The sequence below is a fragment of the Castor canadensis genome, unplaced genomic scaffold (genome assembly GCF_047511655.1).
Source record: "Castor canadensis unplaced genomic scaffold, mCasCan1.hap1v2 HAP1_SCAFFOLD_311, whole genome shotgun sequence".
NCBI classification, from domain to species: domain Eukaryota; kingdom Metazoa; phylum Chordata; class Mammalia; order Rodentia; family Castoridae; genus Castor; species Castor canadensis.
In genome coordinates, this window is record NW_027395418.1 from 15,467 (window position 1) to 30,979 (window position 15,513).

The 15,513-nt window shown below is 47.4% G+C and overlaps 2 long non-coding RNA genes across 2 annotated transcripts; one reads left to right on the forward strand and one right to left on the reverse strand.

The window, feature by feature from the left end:
* The first annotated feature begins 17 nt into the window (after nt 1–17).
* Nucleotides 18–6,301, forward strand: LOC141420513 (uncharacterized). The gene is made up of 2 exons (XR_012445059.1): nt 18–158; nt 5,945–6,301. It is a non-coding gene; the product is annotated as an uncharacterized lncRNA (long non-coding RNA).
* LOC141420512 (uncharacterized) lies at nt 1,752–15,393 on the reverse strand. The gene is made up of 3 exons (XR_012445058.1): nt 15,253–15,393; nt 3,199–6,111; nt 1,752–1,933 (listed from the first exon to the last, which is right to left on the reverse strand). It is a non-coding gene; the product is annotated as an uncharacterized lncRNA (long non-coding RNA).
* Between the last annotated feature and the right edge of the window lie 120 nt (nt 15,394–15,513).

Here is a 15,513-nt window from a genome sequence, read left to right on the forward strand (position 1 = left end):
TGGGCGCGGAGCCTACGTGATGGCGTCAGGCGAGCCCGCGCCGCTTACTGATGTCGGTGGCCGGGAGACCGAAGGGTCGGCTCCCTGGCTGAGGCGCTGCAGCGGCCGGGAGCTCAAGCCGCCGGTCCCTGCTTCCTGTGGTCAGTTGCGAGAATGAGGTGAGATGGGCAGCGCAGGGGGGCGAGGCCGCGATGCGGAAGGGCGGTGACGTCTAGACCTCCCCGCGGTCCCAGGTCCCTGCTTGCCTTGAGGCAGTCCGGCTTCTCAGTCCTCAACCCTTCCCAACCCTCTCTCCATTCTCGCCCCAGCCTTCGGCGCTGTGGGAGCTGGCCGGTCCCCTCCATTTTTTCCCATCGTAACCCGACCTCAGCGCTTACCCGCATGCCCTCATCAGCGCGCTTGCGTAAATGCACCCCACTCGTGACCCCTCTTTAGCGCAGTTGCAACGCGATCTCCGTCACATCCCTTCGGCTCCTCTTCCTCATTGTCACCCCTCAACCCCTCTGGCAATAATGCTCCTCGCTGCCCTGCCCCCCTGTCATTGAAGAACCACCACCAAAGTAGGTACCCTGTTGAATTCATCCCTTTCTTCTTGATAACTGATCTCAGCCTCACCCCAAGTCGATTGTGTACCTCCTTGACCTCACAGACTCACCCCCTAACTTCCTAGTTCATCATGTAGCTCTTTTCCCTCTCTTACCATCCTGAGGACACACCTTCCTAAATCTTTGCTAAACTGTCCCCAACTCTTGTTGCCTCAGTTCCTACCAGTTGCTCCTAGTCTTGTTAACAGTGAGATCTCCATGTCCTGTCTCCTCTGCTGTCCCCATGGCAGTTCTTCACCCAAAGTCTGTGCCCATTCTCCCCTTGGAGCAGCTCTCATTCGATCTGAGAACTTAATGCATAGCCCCTGCCAGACCCCTCCAGCTGACCCTCAACAGCCAAGTCTAGGGCTTGCTCAGAGCTGGGCAGTTAGAGACTGAACTTGACTGGCCTGTGCAGGGCCTCAGGCAGTAATAAGTGTGGAGGAATAGACATCCCTCCCCTACTCTTGGGTTTAAGCCTTTCCCCCATTGTCTGGTCCCCTGTACCTATCGCCAAGGTTTGTTTATCTGGCATCCTATTAAAGTACTTGTGCTGGCTGTTGGAATGGTCAGTGTCATTCAAACAGCTGGAAGGTGAGAGATGGCCACTCACCCAGTTTATTTAACCTGGCGCAATGAAAGCCATCACTTCCTTTTGGCTTGGTTCTGGCTCTGGAGAACCTCAGGGAGTGGCACTGTGTGGGGAAGGCTGTGATCACAGAGCCATATCCATGTGTGTTGTCCTGGCATGGTCCTGACCCTCTCCCACTGCTCCTCCCTGCCAATGCTGATTGCATTGCAGATCAATCCCATTGCTGGGACACAGGGACACGATAGATGTCCACTCTGCCAGCCTACCAAAGGTTTTTTTTTAAAGTTATGAGATCAAAAATCAATCAAAAGTAAACTGTACTTTATCAAAATTAAAAACCTTTGTTTTTTGTTTTGGTGACAGAATCTAGCCCAGGCTGGCCTTCAACTTGCAATCATGCTTCAGCCTTCTGAGTGCTGGGGTGACAGACATTTGGCACCATATGCAGCAAAAATCAAAAATTTATGCTTCAGAGGATAATATCAAGAAGCTGAGTGGCTGGGGTGGTTGTTACTCAGTGGTAGTGTTTGCCTAGGATGTTCAAGGCCCTGCGTTTGAAATGCAAACCCACAAAATGGGGGAAAATATTTATAAATGAAACATAATGGTCAAGTTGGGCTGTGAGTGGAATAAACTTTTCTCCAAAGATGATACATGTACAGCCAAGAAGTACATGAAAAGATGCTGGACATCACTGGCATCAGGAATATGCAGATCAAAATCACAATGAGGTAATACTTCATCCATGTTAGCATACCTGTAAGAAAAAAAGACATACAATATCAAGTGTTCACAAAGATGTAGAGAAATTAACTCTTATACATGAGTGGTAAGAAATGTAAACTGGTACAAATGCTGTAGAAAGCTGTTTGGTAGTCCCTCAGAAGGTTAAACAAAGTTATATGGGACCCAGCAATTCTTCCTCTGGATATATACAAGGAGAATTAAAACCATGTCCACACAAAAATTTGCACATGAATGGTCATAGCAACATACTTGTAAATAGCCAAAAGGTGTGTGTGAGTGTGCAGGGATGTTCATTAATTAATGAATAGATAAATGAATTGTGATAGATCTAGCCAATGAAATATTATTCAGCCAAAATGCATGTTAGAACATGAACAAACCCTGTAATGATATACTAAGTGAAAGGAAGCTGCCACAAAAGGCCACATGACGTATGATTCCATTTATATGAGCCAACCCATAGTTAATGATAAAAGGTTTCCTTGCTCAGTGATGAAAATATGTGTGTGTGTGTGTGTGTGTGGCACTGGGGTTTGAATTCAGGACCTCATGCTTCCTATGCAAGCACTCTCCCACTTAAGGCACTCTGTCAGCCCTTTTTTTGTTTGTGTTGGGCATTTTGGAGAGAGGGTCTCAAGAACTATTTGCCTAGGCTAGCCTCAAACTCGATCCTCCTGATCTCAGCCTCAAGAATAACCAGGATTACAGATGTAAGCCACTGGTGCCTGGCCGGTGAATTAGATGACAGTGCGGTTGCACAACATCACTTGTGAATATGCTAGGCACCACCAAATTATACACTTTAAAATGCTGAATTTTACGGTACATGAATTCTATCTTCATAATAGGTGGAGGGTGCGGGGAAAAAGGAACCCTTATATACTGTTGGTGGGAATAAAAACTAGTCCAGTCACTAAGGAAATTAGTGTGGAGGTTCCTCAAAAACTAAAAATAGAACTAACACATGAGCCGGTCATATCACTCCTCAGTACATATTATAAGGAATTAAAGTCAGCTTACAACAGAGATATCTGTATATACTCAGGGGTGCAGCTAGAGCTTGCACCAAGTCTGAACTTTCTAAATCCATCACCTCCCCACACACATTGTGCTATGTTCCTCTGTTACAGAGAGCACCTGTGTCTAATTTGATTTTCCTATACCCTAGCCAAGTTCAGTGACAGACAATCACATTGGACAGGAAAGGCAGAAGGAGGCGAGGAAAGAAAGAACAGTGAAGAGAGAGAGAGAGAAGCGGTGGGAAGGGGCACTCACTCTTGGAGAGACTGGTGGGAATCATCAGCATTTGCAGTACCCAGGGCTGAGTGACAGACATGGGCTCGTCAGTTCGGTCTGCGCTCTTGGAGCCATTCTCTTAGAGAAAGCAGCTATCAGAGTTTAGTCTGCAGGACAGCTGGGATGAACTGGCTGTGCCCAGGCTGAGGGAAGAGGCAGTGAGCTTCCTGTTCCACTGGATTTTATGGCCCAAGTGCTGGACTTTGATGTCCTCTGGGCTTGAGGAATGGAAATTGAATCCAAAGACTCTTTCTGCTGTAGTTCTACACCACAGGTAGTGAGAAGATCGAGCTCAGTGAGTGGGCAAGGCCCAGAGAGAAGTCAGTGTGGTGAGTGTACATTCATTTAAGATTGCGGACTTGTAGGAGAGCTCAAAGGACAAAGCTCTCCTCCTTAGCGAGAAGCTAAGGAGGAACTCACCCTCCTCAGGGTCACCCAGAAGGGCTGTGGGCTGACAGTACTCTCACAGTGGGGCCTGGTCCTGGAGGATCAGGTTCAGGTAGCACTTCATCAGGCCATCATTGAGGCCAGTCGCATCCAGGCCCAGCAGAGGCCCACGTCTGTGTTGACAAAGACCACATGCTCCAATTCTGAGATGATGTGTCCAGAAAGGGGGAGAGCAGAATTGTTTCAAGAAACTGCCTCAGATCCTTAAGCTGTTCTTAAGCCTATGATAATCACTGCAAATATATGTAGACATGATTCTTAGGTAATTGAGTTTTCTTTTGTCTTTTTGGTTTCTTTTCTTTTTCTTTTTTTTCTTTTTTTGGTGGGACTAGGGTTTGAACTCAGGGCTTCACCCTTGCAAAGCAGGTGCTCTACCACTGAATCTCTGGTCCATTTTGCTTTGGTTATTTTGGAGATGGGGGTCTCTCAAACTATTCACTCAGGCTGGCCTTGAACCACAATCCTCCTTATCTCAGCCCCCCAAGTAGCTACGATTACACTGGCACCCTACTCAGATAATAGTCTTAAGGGGAGATGTTACTACACAATAGCCCATAACTTTTTGAGGTTGGTGTTATGAAATATAATCACTATGTTCATTACAACCACCCCTAAGATCCTTGACATTATCTGCTCATCCAAGACAGGTTTCCTGAGCCTACAGGTCCTTGGAGCTGGGATGATACTGGGTAAAGACATGGTTCCTACCCTTGATCCAACTAACTTTTCCTCTTCTTTTTACTTTTTTTTTTTTCTGCATAGCTGGAGAATGAACTCAGGGCCTTGTGCATGCTAGGCAAGTACTCTACCACTGAGGTATATCCCCAGCCCCAAGAAACTGCCATGGAGCCCTTCTGTTAGTGAAGCTTGTGTGGGACGTTCGAACTTAGAGTAAGAAAAATGCCACAGAAAGGTCAGCAGCTGAGCGAGTCCCTGAAGGCTTTCCAGACGCAAAGATGGAGAACCTTCTAGGCACAATGTTCTGAAAGAAAAAGGGATAAAGGGTAGGAAAGCAACAGGCCTGTAACAGGAGTGAGAACACTGCCGTTACAACAGGTGAAGGGAGAGTGGCTGATTACATGGCAAGGCCAGGTAATGGAGGGTCTTGAATATCAAACTGATAAGGCCACTTGGAGCAAAGGTTCCCACACATAGGTGTGTAGCAGAAGCCCCTGGAGAACTTACCAGGGTACAGATGCAGGGGCCGCAACTTAGTGAATTGGACTCCAGGCTTGCATGTGGGAGCCAAAGATTACTGTACAGGAAAGTGACCTGGCCACAGCTATGTACACTTTAGGGTGGATCGCTCTGGGTAAGGAGATCAGACCTCAGGTGTACCAAACTCAGGTCCTGGATGCCTCAGTCTGACATAACTGCCCCTCATCTCTGCTGCCACAGTGCCCTAAGCATGCCTCCTATGTGCAAGTACAGACCACACTCCCCTGGACAGTGTGGCTGAGTTCCAGTTAGCTTCAGCTCAGTATGGGCTGACCAGTTGACTGGCCCAAGGAAACACAGAGTAACATAGGGGGACAGCTAGAAAGTCAATGTCACCCAGGAAAGGGATAAGAACTGGACCTAGGGGAGTGGTAACAGGCATGGAAATACAGATCAGAGACTGACAAGGCACCTTTGGGCTGAAGGTGGCATTTAATATCCCTTAGAGGCGCAGTGACAGCTACTTGCTCAAAAGCCCAGACAATTAAGGGGAAGGCCAAAGACAGGGTCCCCAGGTGAAATTCAGATGCTCCAACTGGATCCCATTCTTTGATAAAAATCCCCAAACCTCATTATGAATGTCATAATTAGGACACAGATGTTCATATATTCAAAGGCAGGTTCAGCAAACTTTTTCTGTAAAGAGCCACAGAGTAAATATTTTAGGCTTTGAAGGCCGCAGAAACTCTAATAAATGCCTCTCTCTGCCAGGTGTGGTCAAAACAGTCAGAAGCCCTGTGCGGGGGTGGGGGGGGGGTGGGGAAGTAGCCACAGGTTCTTGCCTGAAGGCTGAGGGTGGAAAGGTCTAGTGACTGGCTGGGCAGCTGGATCTGGAGATAAACCTTTCTAGTAGACACTCTGGGCCTATCTGACTATCTCTACACTACACCACAGGGTGTCTTCCACACGGCTGGAGAGAAAGAGCCAAGTGTCCCACATTCCTCTCCCAACCAAACCCTCTCCAGCTGATCTCACTTGTGGGTGACAGCTTTCAGGAGGGGCCAGAAGACAGGCTGAGGCAGAGATTTCTGGTAGACATGTTTCTTCCTTTTTCCTCCAGCCTCAGCTTGGATGTGTTTGGCATGCAGGCAGGTCGTGGATAAACAGAACCTCCAAGGCACTGCACATGGTGTTGGCATCTCCGTCTTCACTAGCGACCACTGTGTCTGTGCACACATACTGCTCCTGCAGTGCCTTCACGGATCCCACCAGTTTCCTCTTGATGACCTAGGCAGCGCCAAACAAAAGACACCTTTACGGGACGATTCTACAGAAAGCCCCTAAAATGTAACCCTTGACCTGTCATCCAATGCGTGCTCAACTACAATGCGCACACAGCTGTGTATGTGTATATAGACTCCTTCTGCTCATTAACTATCACAAATAAAGATAAATCATAGAGAAGATATTATTTGGATATTCTTCCTTGTGGATTCTTTTTGTTTTCTAACCAAATTCAGTGAATTTATAGCTATATAATCTTGTGTTTAAATTCTGGCTCCATCACAGTTATGTCTATAGGAGACTGGGCAGGGCAGGGCTTAAGGTTTCCAGCTAATTTACATGGCCAACACTCTGCAGAGATGAGCTAAGGGACATAAACACATTGAGAAAGGGCTGGGGTGTGATTCAGTGGTAGAAAGCATGCCGAGCATGTGCTGGGTTAAATCTCCAGCGCAGTGCCAAACAACAACAGTAAGAAAATAGCATGGTTACATTAGGGAAGATCCTGGGCCTGGAAGCCAAAGGCTTCCATTCAGTCTCAGCTCTGTCATAACCAGTGGGGGCACCTCGGACATTGCATTTAACCTCTCTGAGCCTCAGTTCCCCATCTGTTAAATGAAACAGTCCTTCCTCATCTACAGCAGAGAGGGCAACGCTCCTGAGGACAGGACTCAATCCTTATGTCTCCATCACTTGGCACTATGCCTGGTGTAATATAGTAAATAAATGTACTGAATACATTACAAAGTGCACACAAAATCCTTTGGAAAAAGCAAAAATTATTGAATCATAATTTTGTGAAAACTATAGAAATGGGTTTCTTTCAAACACACTAGACTAGAAGGGATTACAAAAAAAACTGCTTTGAATTAAGTGTTATGATGATGGCTAAATATTTAACTCTTTCATTTTTATTTTAGCCCAAAGAGTAAATGCTAATGTTCTTTGGAAAATTAAATTTAAAAAAATTAATGAGCTGCAATTCACACATCACAAAATTCACCCATTTAAATTATAGAATTTAATGGTTGTTCAGAAAAATATGTAACCTTCATCACTAATTTTAGACCTCTTCATCATTCCCCAAAGAAACACTGTATATTAATGATTGCCGGAGATGGAGAGAAGGGAATTGGGAGTGACTGCAGTTACTCATCTACTTTCTGCTTCTACAGAGTTGCATGTTCTGCACATCTCATATGAATGGATTCCTGCAACATGTGACCTTTTGTGTTTGGCTTCTCTCACTCAGCATGTTTTCAAGGTTTATCTATCCTAGAGGATTTATCAAGACTTCATTCCTTATTCAGCTGTATGGATATACCATGTTTTATTGACCGATCAGTAATGGACATTTGGGTTGGTTCAAATTTTGGCAATAATGCTATGAACATTCACGTACAAGTCCTTGTGTAGACACATTTCCAAATCTCTTGGTATATACTCAGGCATGGAATTGCTAAGTCATATGAAACCCTGTGCTGGGTTGGGGATGTAGCTCAGTGACAGAACACTTGCTTAGCATGCATGAGCTTCCCAGCACCATACAAACCACCAATCAAACAAACAAAACCCCTGTGTTTAACCTTTCTAGGAAATGCTGAACTGTTCTCAAAAGTAACTGCACTATTTTATATTCCCACCAGCAATATCTCACTGGTCCAGTTTTTCCACTTTTTTTGTGGTGGGTACTACTTGGGGATTGAATTCAGGTCCTTGTGTTTGGTAGGCAAAGCTCTACCACTTGAGCCATGCTCCCAGCACTTTTATTGCTTTCTTTTTAGATAGGGTCTCCTGTTTTGGCCTGGGCTGGCCACAAACTGCCATCCTCCTGCCTCCCCAATAACTGGGATTACAGAGATTACAGACATGTGCCATCATGCTTGGCTTAGTTGTTGAGATAGGCTCTCCTTACCATTTTTCAGAGGCTAGCCTCGGACTGTGATCCAACTTTCTCTCCTCCTGAGCAGCTGGAATTTCAGGCTTGTACCACCAAGCCAAAATTTTTTTTCACATTTTTTTCAACATTTGTTAGTGCCTTACTGATTATAGCCATCCTACTGGAATGAATAGTGTCTCATTATGGTTTTGAGTTGCATTTCCTGAGTCTACTAGCAATGAGAATCTTACATGTACTTCATGGTCATTTGCTTTTTTTTTTTTTTTGAAGAAATGCTGTTCAAATCCTTTGTCTGGTGGGTGGTAAGGGAGGGGGTGGGGGCAGGGGGGAGAAATGACCCAAGCCTTGTATGCACATATGAATAATAAAAGAAAAAAAAAAGAAAAAAAATCCTTTGTCTGTTTTATAACTGGATTGTCTTTGTATTGCTGAATTCTAACAGTTCTTCATACATTCTGGATACACTGGATCCATATCAAATATAGGATTGGCAAATATCTTCTTTATCTATGGTGGTCTTTTCACATTCTTCATAGTGTCCTTTGAAGCATAAAAGGTTTTAACTCTGAAGAAGTCCCAATTTTAAATGTTCTTTTATATGCAAGATATTACCATTAGTTATATAAAAGTGCAACCACTACTTCTGAGTATTTGCTAGGTGCTGGGTCAGGGCACGCAGGGATAAATAGCACGTAAGTTCTAGAAGCCCAACAAACCCTCAAGGAGTCAGTCTATGCTGCCATTGTGGGGGCTGAGCTCAGTGGGGGCTCAGCTACAGCTGAGGGAGTTCTGGGTGGGATGGGGAAAGGGCCTTTGCATGAAAGCCAGAGGGAGACAGGTGGAGCTGACCCTTTGGTGGCCAGGTGGGGAAGGCTTACCTCTGAGGGCTATAGTTCCTTTCAAGGAGAAAGTTCTCTGAAGTGGGGAACAACAATGGGGAGGAAAAGGACATTCTGGCTTCCCCCAAGAAGCCACCTCAGGCTTCCACTGACCCTAAAAGTTACCAAATCTCTTCCCAATCCAAGGGAACTGACAGAGCCAGTCCAGAGTGCCCAAGACAGCCCAGGGCCAGTCCAGGGGAAAGGACTCTCCAAGACAGGGCATCTAAGGGGCTCTGGTGAGCTGGTCACAAACAATTGTATTTGAAGCATGGTAAATGTTCAAAGATGTATGTCAGCTGCCAATTTACTGCCATTGTTGTGGGGCAACAAACGAGTGACTGGGAAGAACTGTTTCAGACAATCAAAGTCTTCAGCAAACTGTGAACCACTTGCAGTGTAAAAGCAGAGTGCTGAGGGTTGAACAAAAATTCCTGGTCTTCAGGTAACCCACCTTAAGTCCCCGTTGTGCCTTACACAGATTTCCATTTTACAAGCAAGAAAAGGGCAGACATCTCCTAGGAAGGACAAGATCTCATCAGAGCCTGCTTTTGCCGGAATCTTTTCTCCACCTGGCTATCTCCGTGGACAGTGCCCATTCATACTACAGTGAGAAAAGCCATGCAGCCTTCTACAGCCCTTTCCACCCTTGATCCTCCTGTGCCTGCCTACTGAGATGGCAGCTGGGAGCTCCTGTCCATTCTCCAACACTGGCAGTATTTCCACTCAGGTGCCGCTCCCGAGGAGACTCACATGACACCTGCAGGGACAGATGGTGGCCAGATGAGCATGCTCCCAACTCACCCCACAACCACAGTCCCCTCCCAGTAAGCAGCAGGCAGTCATCTCGGCTCACTCAAACTGCAACCCAAAGGCCTCTGAACAACATCAAAGTAAAAACTGAGAGTGGATTTTAAGGAAGGAAAAGGCCAGAGGCTCGGTCCTCCGGAGGCAAGGAGTCCTGTGTACCATGCGTGGGTGGTAAGGACTCTGCACCCCAAAAGCTGCACAGAAAGGCAGGGCTGGTGGGATGGGGGTGGGGACGGAAGGGAACCAAAGGCTGCTTCAGGGCACAAGGCAGATGCTTCAGCTGAAGGTGCCAAGAACCCATGAGGAAGAGGAAGCAGGAGCTCACAATACACATGCAAGGCCTGGGCCCCGCACCAGCCCCTGAATCCTGTCGCTGTCCAGAGTCTGCTAGCTGGGTGATGGAGGGTACGACTAAGCAGCTTCAAAAGGAGACGGGATCTGTTGCTACATTCTGCTTCTCCATTGGGTGGCAAAGGTTTAACTTGGGCAGCACAGGGACAGGTCTAAACAGACCAACAGGCAATTTGCCTCTAACTAGCAAGTCACACCAGGATACAGGAACAGTTCCCTAGGTAGACAGTATGACCAAGTAAAACACCCAGCGCAGGGCCTGATGTGTTCTAGGTATAAATGATATCTGTAATCCCAGTGAACGGAGCCACCCAAATCTACAAAGAATGCCATTGCCTTCAATAGTTGAAACCATGCATTATTGAGTCCTTCAGTATGGCTCAAGTGGTAGAGCACCTGCCTAGCAAGCATGAAGCCCTGAGTTCAAACCCCAGTGCCTGCAAGAAAAAATGTGTTAAGGTTGTCTCTGCTTTCAAATAATTAGGGTCCAAAGAAGTTAACACAAACAAGAACTCTAATCTACATTGCCTCATTTATGCTCTTCCTAATTGTCCTAGGAGTGCCATTTTATTATCTCCACCTGCTAGATAAGGACATGGGACCTGTCCCAGCTCAAGGAATTACTGGAGATGCCAAGGTTGATAGTGGTTTGGGTCCACCACTGCACCCCAGACTGATAACAATCCCAGGTCAGGTGAAACTTGAGGTAGGAGTCCTCAGAGCTAGGAGTCCTCAGAGCTAGGACTCAAATGGTGGGCTGGGAGGAAGACACTTTGTCTGGGGACCAAGGGATGGGGTATAGGGAACATTAAGGCCAGTCTTGCCAGCAAGGCTTACAGAACAGCAGTGAACAGGAGATCGTGGAAGCAGAGAAACACTGTGGTCCTCAATGAAGGTGCTGAGTCAATCTCTGGCCCCTGGGGTTGGCAAGAGAGCAAACAGGCACAGGGAGTCAGGCCCCAGAGTGGCCAGACATTTCACAATTCACAGAGTTAGGACCAAGACATTGGGGATAAGGCCACAATTCAGGACACATGTATCTTTCTCTACAGGAAGCCAAAACACCCTACTTACTCATGCCTATGCTACAGTGCTCCAGGGAGGTTGGAATGTGACCATCAGTGACATGCTGATGGAACCTGACCAAGGCTTTGGATCTCTTGACAGCTGGGTCAGTGCACCACTATCCACATGGCAGCTCAGACTCCAAAGCTACCACTGTTAGGGACTGGTGTCACTTCCCATCCTCAGAAAATTCTTCACTGACACCAAGAACAAGACTGGGTAGAGGCACAGATTCAAGGAGTACTACACTGATAGGACTAAGGAGAGAGCCTGGGCAATGCTACAGGGGCTCTTCAACATTACTTGGGATAGCAAGGGCAACTCCTGCCATTTAGGAAATTCCAAATTGCACCAAGCCTATTTCCACCCCAGGCACTTCCACGGCTTTCAAGTGAAAACAAAATGAGCTTCTCTGATCTCATTTTCCAACCTCACTGAATTCTTCCAACAATCTTGTGGGAGATGGTCATCCCTATTTTACTGAGGTTTAGTAAAAACAGGCCTCAGGTAAGGGAGGCCTTACCTGGTTCTCTGCTTTTCTTACTCCTTTCACCAGATCAAACTGTCTCAGATGCTTGCTTTGTAATTTCTTAGGCAAATTATTACTTATAGATTCTTCAGAGGTACTCAGAGGCTCTATTTTGTTTTGACTAAGGCCTGAGAGCAACAAGATATTGTCCCTCAAACAGACTTATACCCCAGCCAGTCGAGCCCCAGGCCCTTCCCATGGTACCCAAGTTTCAGAGTTACCTTTTCTTAAATGTTCAACATACAGGAAGGAACTGCCCTGGATGTTTGGCATAATATTGCTTGTCTTCTGTATATGGTATGTCTGATTTTGCTTCCTCCAAAGTTCAAGGAAGGAAGAAAAGACAGAAATGGCTTAGATGGGACTTACATCAACAGCAGGAACGGATAACCTGGCTTGAGTCTCAAAACACTCGATCCATCAGTAAGCAGCAACTGCTTCTCTTTAGAGACCTCTCAGCCACCCCACACAGCCTTCTCTTCACAGCCTGAATCCTGTGTGTACCTGGCTATTCAGAATAGCATGGTCTTTATGCCATCTGGCGGCTGTGTCAATTGATGACTCACGCTATTTCAGTTGGGTTGCCTGGATACCTAAGGCAGATGAGTGAGTAGCCCATCCCCCATGGAGAGCACCATGAGCCCTGCACCCTGAGAAGGAGTTCTAAATCTGCATTCCTACACCCTGAGGAGGAGATACAGGGTCTCCTAAATCTGCCACAGCGTTGATAAACAAAATGCTCTCACAGTTGTTCCCCCTCCCTCAATAAGGGGCAAACAGACCAGCTCATCTAAGAGAGCCCACATGCAAATACATGGCCAATACAAAAAACCCACCTAACCAATACCCTAACCCAGAGTTAAAGCATCCATAAAAAGCCCCAGCCTTCACCTGAGCAGTGAGTTACTGACTTCGGGCTCTGCTGCACTTCTCTAGCTGTAGCCTTTCCTTTCTCTCTAATAAACCCTACTTTATACACCGACTTTGGGTCATCATTGAGCTGCCTCACCAGCCAGTTCCCTGGCATGTGAAGGCAAGGACCCTCGACCCCGGTCTGCAAAACTTCAACATCGGCACATAACAATTGGAAAAAAAAATGACAAAATTATCTTCTGATTCAGAAAGGCAGCTGATCTTTCAGACATGTGAGTGCTGAGTAAGTAAATAGCACCTCCTTCCACCTAAAAAAAGTTGGATTTCTGGACAAGGGTCCTTTCCTGGACACTCACTGGAGTTGGGGAAGTGGGAGATGAGGCTTTGAAGCAATAGCTTCAAATTAAATATGCTGGAGGGTGAGAAACTTCTAGCCCGTGATTCCTAGATTCTGATCCCAATCCACAGTTCCATGGCCCATGACTCTCCCTCAGGCCCCCTTTATGAGACAGAGCCCTCAAGTTCCAGAGTTGCCCTTCTCTCTGTCAGCTAAGGCGAGGACCGTGTGACTCAGACCTACACAATCTAAATAATAGCCTGGGTTCACTAAGGCCTCATCATCTAATCAGTTGAGTGGGGCAGAATTGTGCAGTCATAAACACTGGGTATCATTCTTTCCTTCCTCCTTCTTTCCATGCAGTACTATTATCTTATCCCATATGCTCTAGGATTCTAACAAGAAGCAAACTCTGAATGAATGAAAACAAGAACTTTGCATGATTCATTCACCACTGCATTCCTAGTACCTAGAACAGTGCTTGGCACATAGTGGTGCTCAAAAAACACGTGTTGATTGAATTGATCATTAAAATAAAAGCCAGGCATAAGGCAGGTATGTCCATTTCACAGACCGGAGAGTTAAGGCACACAATTCTAATGTGATAGGCCTGCTGTGGCACAACTGACCTTTAACCCAGTTGCCAAGAGGGTAGAAGAAGCCATTCAAAAGGTTGCACCAAAATGGGAGGTTATTAAAGGTTGAATTGCTTTCAGCTTTCAAAGGAAGGAGACCACAGACAATGGGTCCTTTGGGAGCCCTTTAAAATTATCAGCACAGGTAGGGGTCTCCCTTAGTACTACAAGACTTCCCTAGCACACACATAAATACACACACACACACACACACACACAACACACACACACATTGCCATCGTTTGCTGGCAGGTGATCAGAATTCAGAGCAAATGTAAACCAAAAAGACTCCAAAATGCTGACCATGGGACCTTGGTGCTTCTGCCTCAGGTAATGAGAGATAATTTAACTTGGTTTCCTGTGTTCATGGAACCTAGAAAGCTAAAGCTCAGTACCCATCACCTATAAAAAGAGGGAGCAATTCCACTGGTCTGTACCCCCTCACAACCTCCCTGTGACCCACTTACCTATCATCTCCCCAAGAAGGAATATGCCTTTGACATCTATCGTATCCCTGTGTCCCAGCAATGGGATTGATCTGCAATGCAATCAGCATTGGCAGGGAGGAGCAGTGGGAGAGGGTCAGGACCATGCCAGGACAACACACATGGATATGGCTCTGTGATCACAGCCTTCCCCACACAGTGCCACTCCCTGAGGTTCTCCAGAGCCAGAACCAAGCCAAAAGGAAGTGATGGCTTTCATTGCGCCAGGTTAAATAAACTGGGTGAGTGGCCATCTCTCACCTTCCAGCTGTTTGAATGACACTGACCATTCCAACAGCCAGCACAAGTACTTTAATAGGATGCCAGATAAACAAACCTTGGCGATAGGTACAGGGGACCAGACAATGGGGGAAAGGCTTAAACCCAAGAGTAGGGGAGGGATGTCTATTCCTCCACACTTATTACTGCCTGAGGCCCTGCACAGGCCAGTCAAGTTCAGTCTCTAACTGCCCAGCTCTGAGCAAGCCCTAGACTTGGCTGTTGAGGGTCAGCTGGAGGGGTCTGGCAGGGGCTATGCATTAAGTTCTCAGATCGAATGAGAGCTGCTCCAAGGGGAGAATGGGCACAGACTTTGGGTGAAGAACTGCCATGGGGACAGCAGAGGAGACAGGACATGGAGATCTCACTGTTAACAAGACTAGGAGCAACTGGTAGGAACTGAGGCAACAAGAGTTGGGGACAGTTTAGCAAAGATTTAGGAAGGTGTGTCCTCAGGATGGTAAGAGAGGGAAAAGAGCTACATGATGAACTAGGAAGTTAGGGGGTGAGTCTGTGAGGTCAAGGAGGTACACAATCGACTTGGGGTGAGGCTGAGATCAGTTATCAAGAAGAAAGGGATGAATTCAACAGGGTACCTACTTTGGTGGTGGTTCTTCAATGACAGGGGGGCAGGGCAGCGAGGAGCATTATTGCCAGAGGGGTTGAGGGGTGACAATGAGGAAGAGGAGCCGAAGGGATGTGACGGAGATCGCGTTGCAACTGCGCTAAAGAGGGGTCACGAGTGGGGTGCATTTACGCAAGCGCGCTGATGAGGGCATGCGGGTAAGCGCTGAGGTCGGGTTACGATGGGAAAAAATGGAGGGGACCGGCCAGCTCCCACAGCGCCGAAGGCTGGGGCGAGAATGGAGAGAGGGTTGGGAAGGGTTGAGGACTGAGAAGCCGGACTGCCTCAAGGCAAGCAGGGACCTGGGACCGCGGGGAGGTCTAGACGTCACCGCCCTTCCGCATCGCGGCCTCGCCCCCCTGCGCTGCCCATCTCACCTCATTCTCGCAACTGACCACAGGAAGCAGGGACCGGCGGCTTGAGCTCCCGGCCGCTGCAGCGCCTCAGCCAGGGAGCCGACCCTTCGGTCTCCCGGCCACCGACATCAGTAAGCGGCGCGGGCTCGCCTGACGCCATCACGTAGGCTCCGCGCCCAGGCCCCGCCTCCCACCCCCAGAGCCAATCGAGGAGCCCAGAGAAGCCGTGGGGCGGGGCCAGCCGCTGGAAAGCCTGGAGGTGACGTTCCCCAGGAGCCGTTG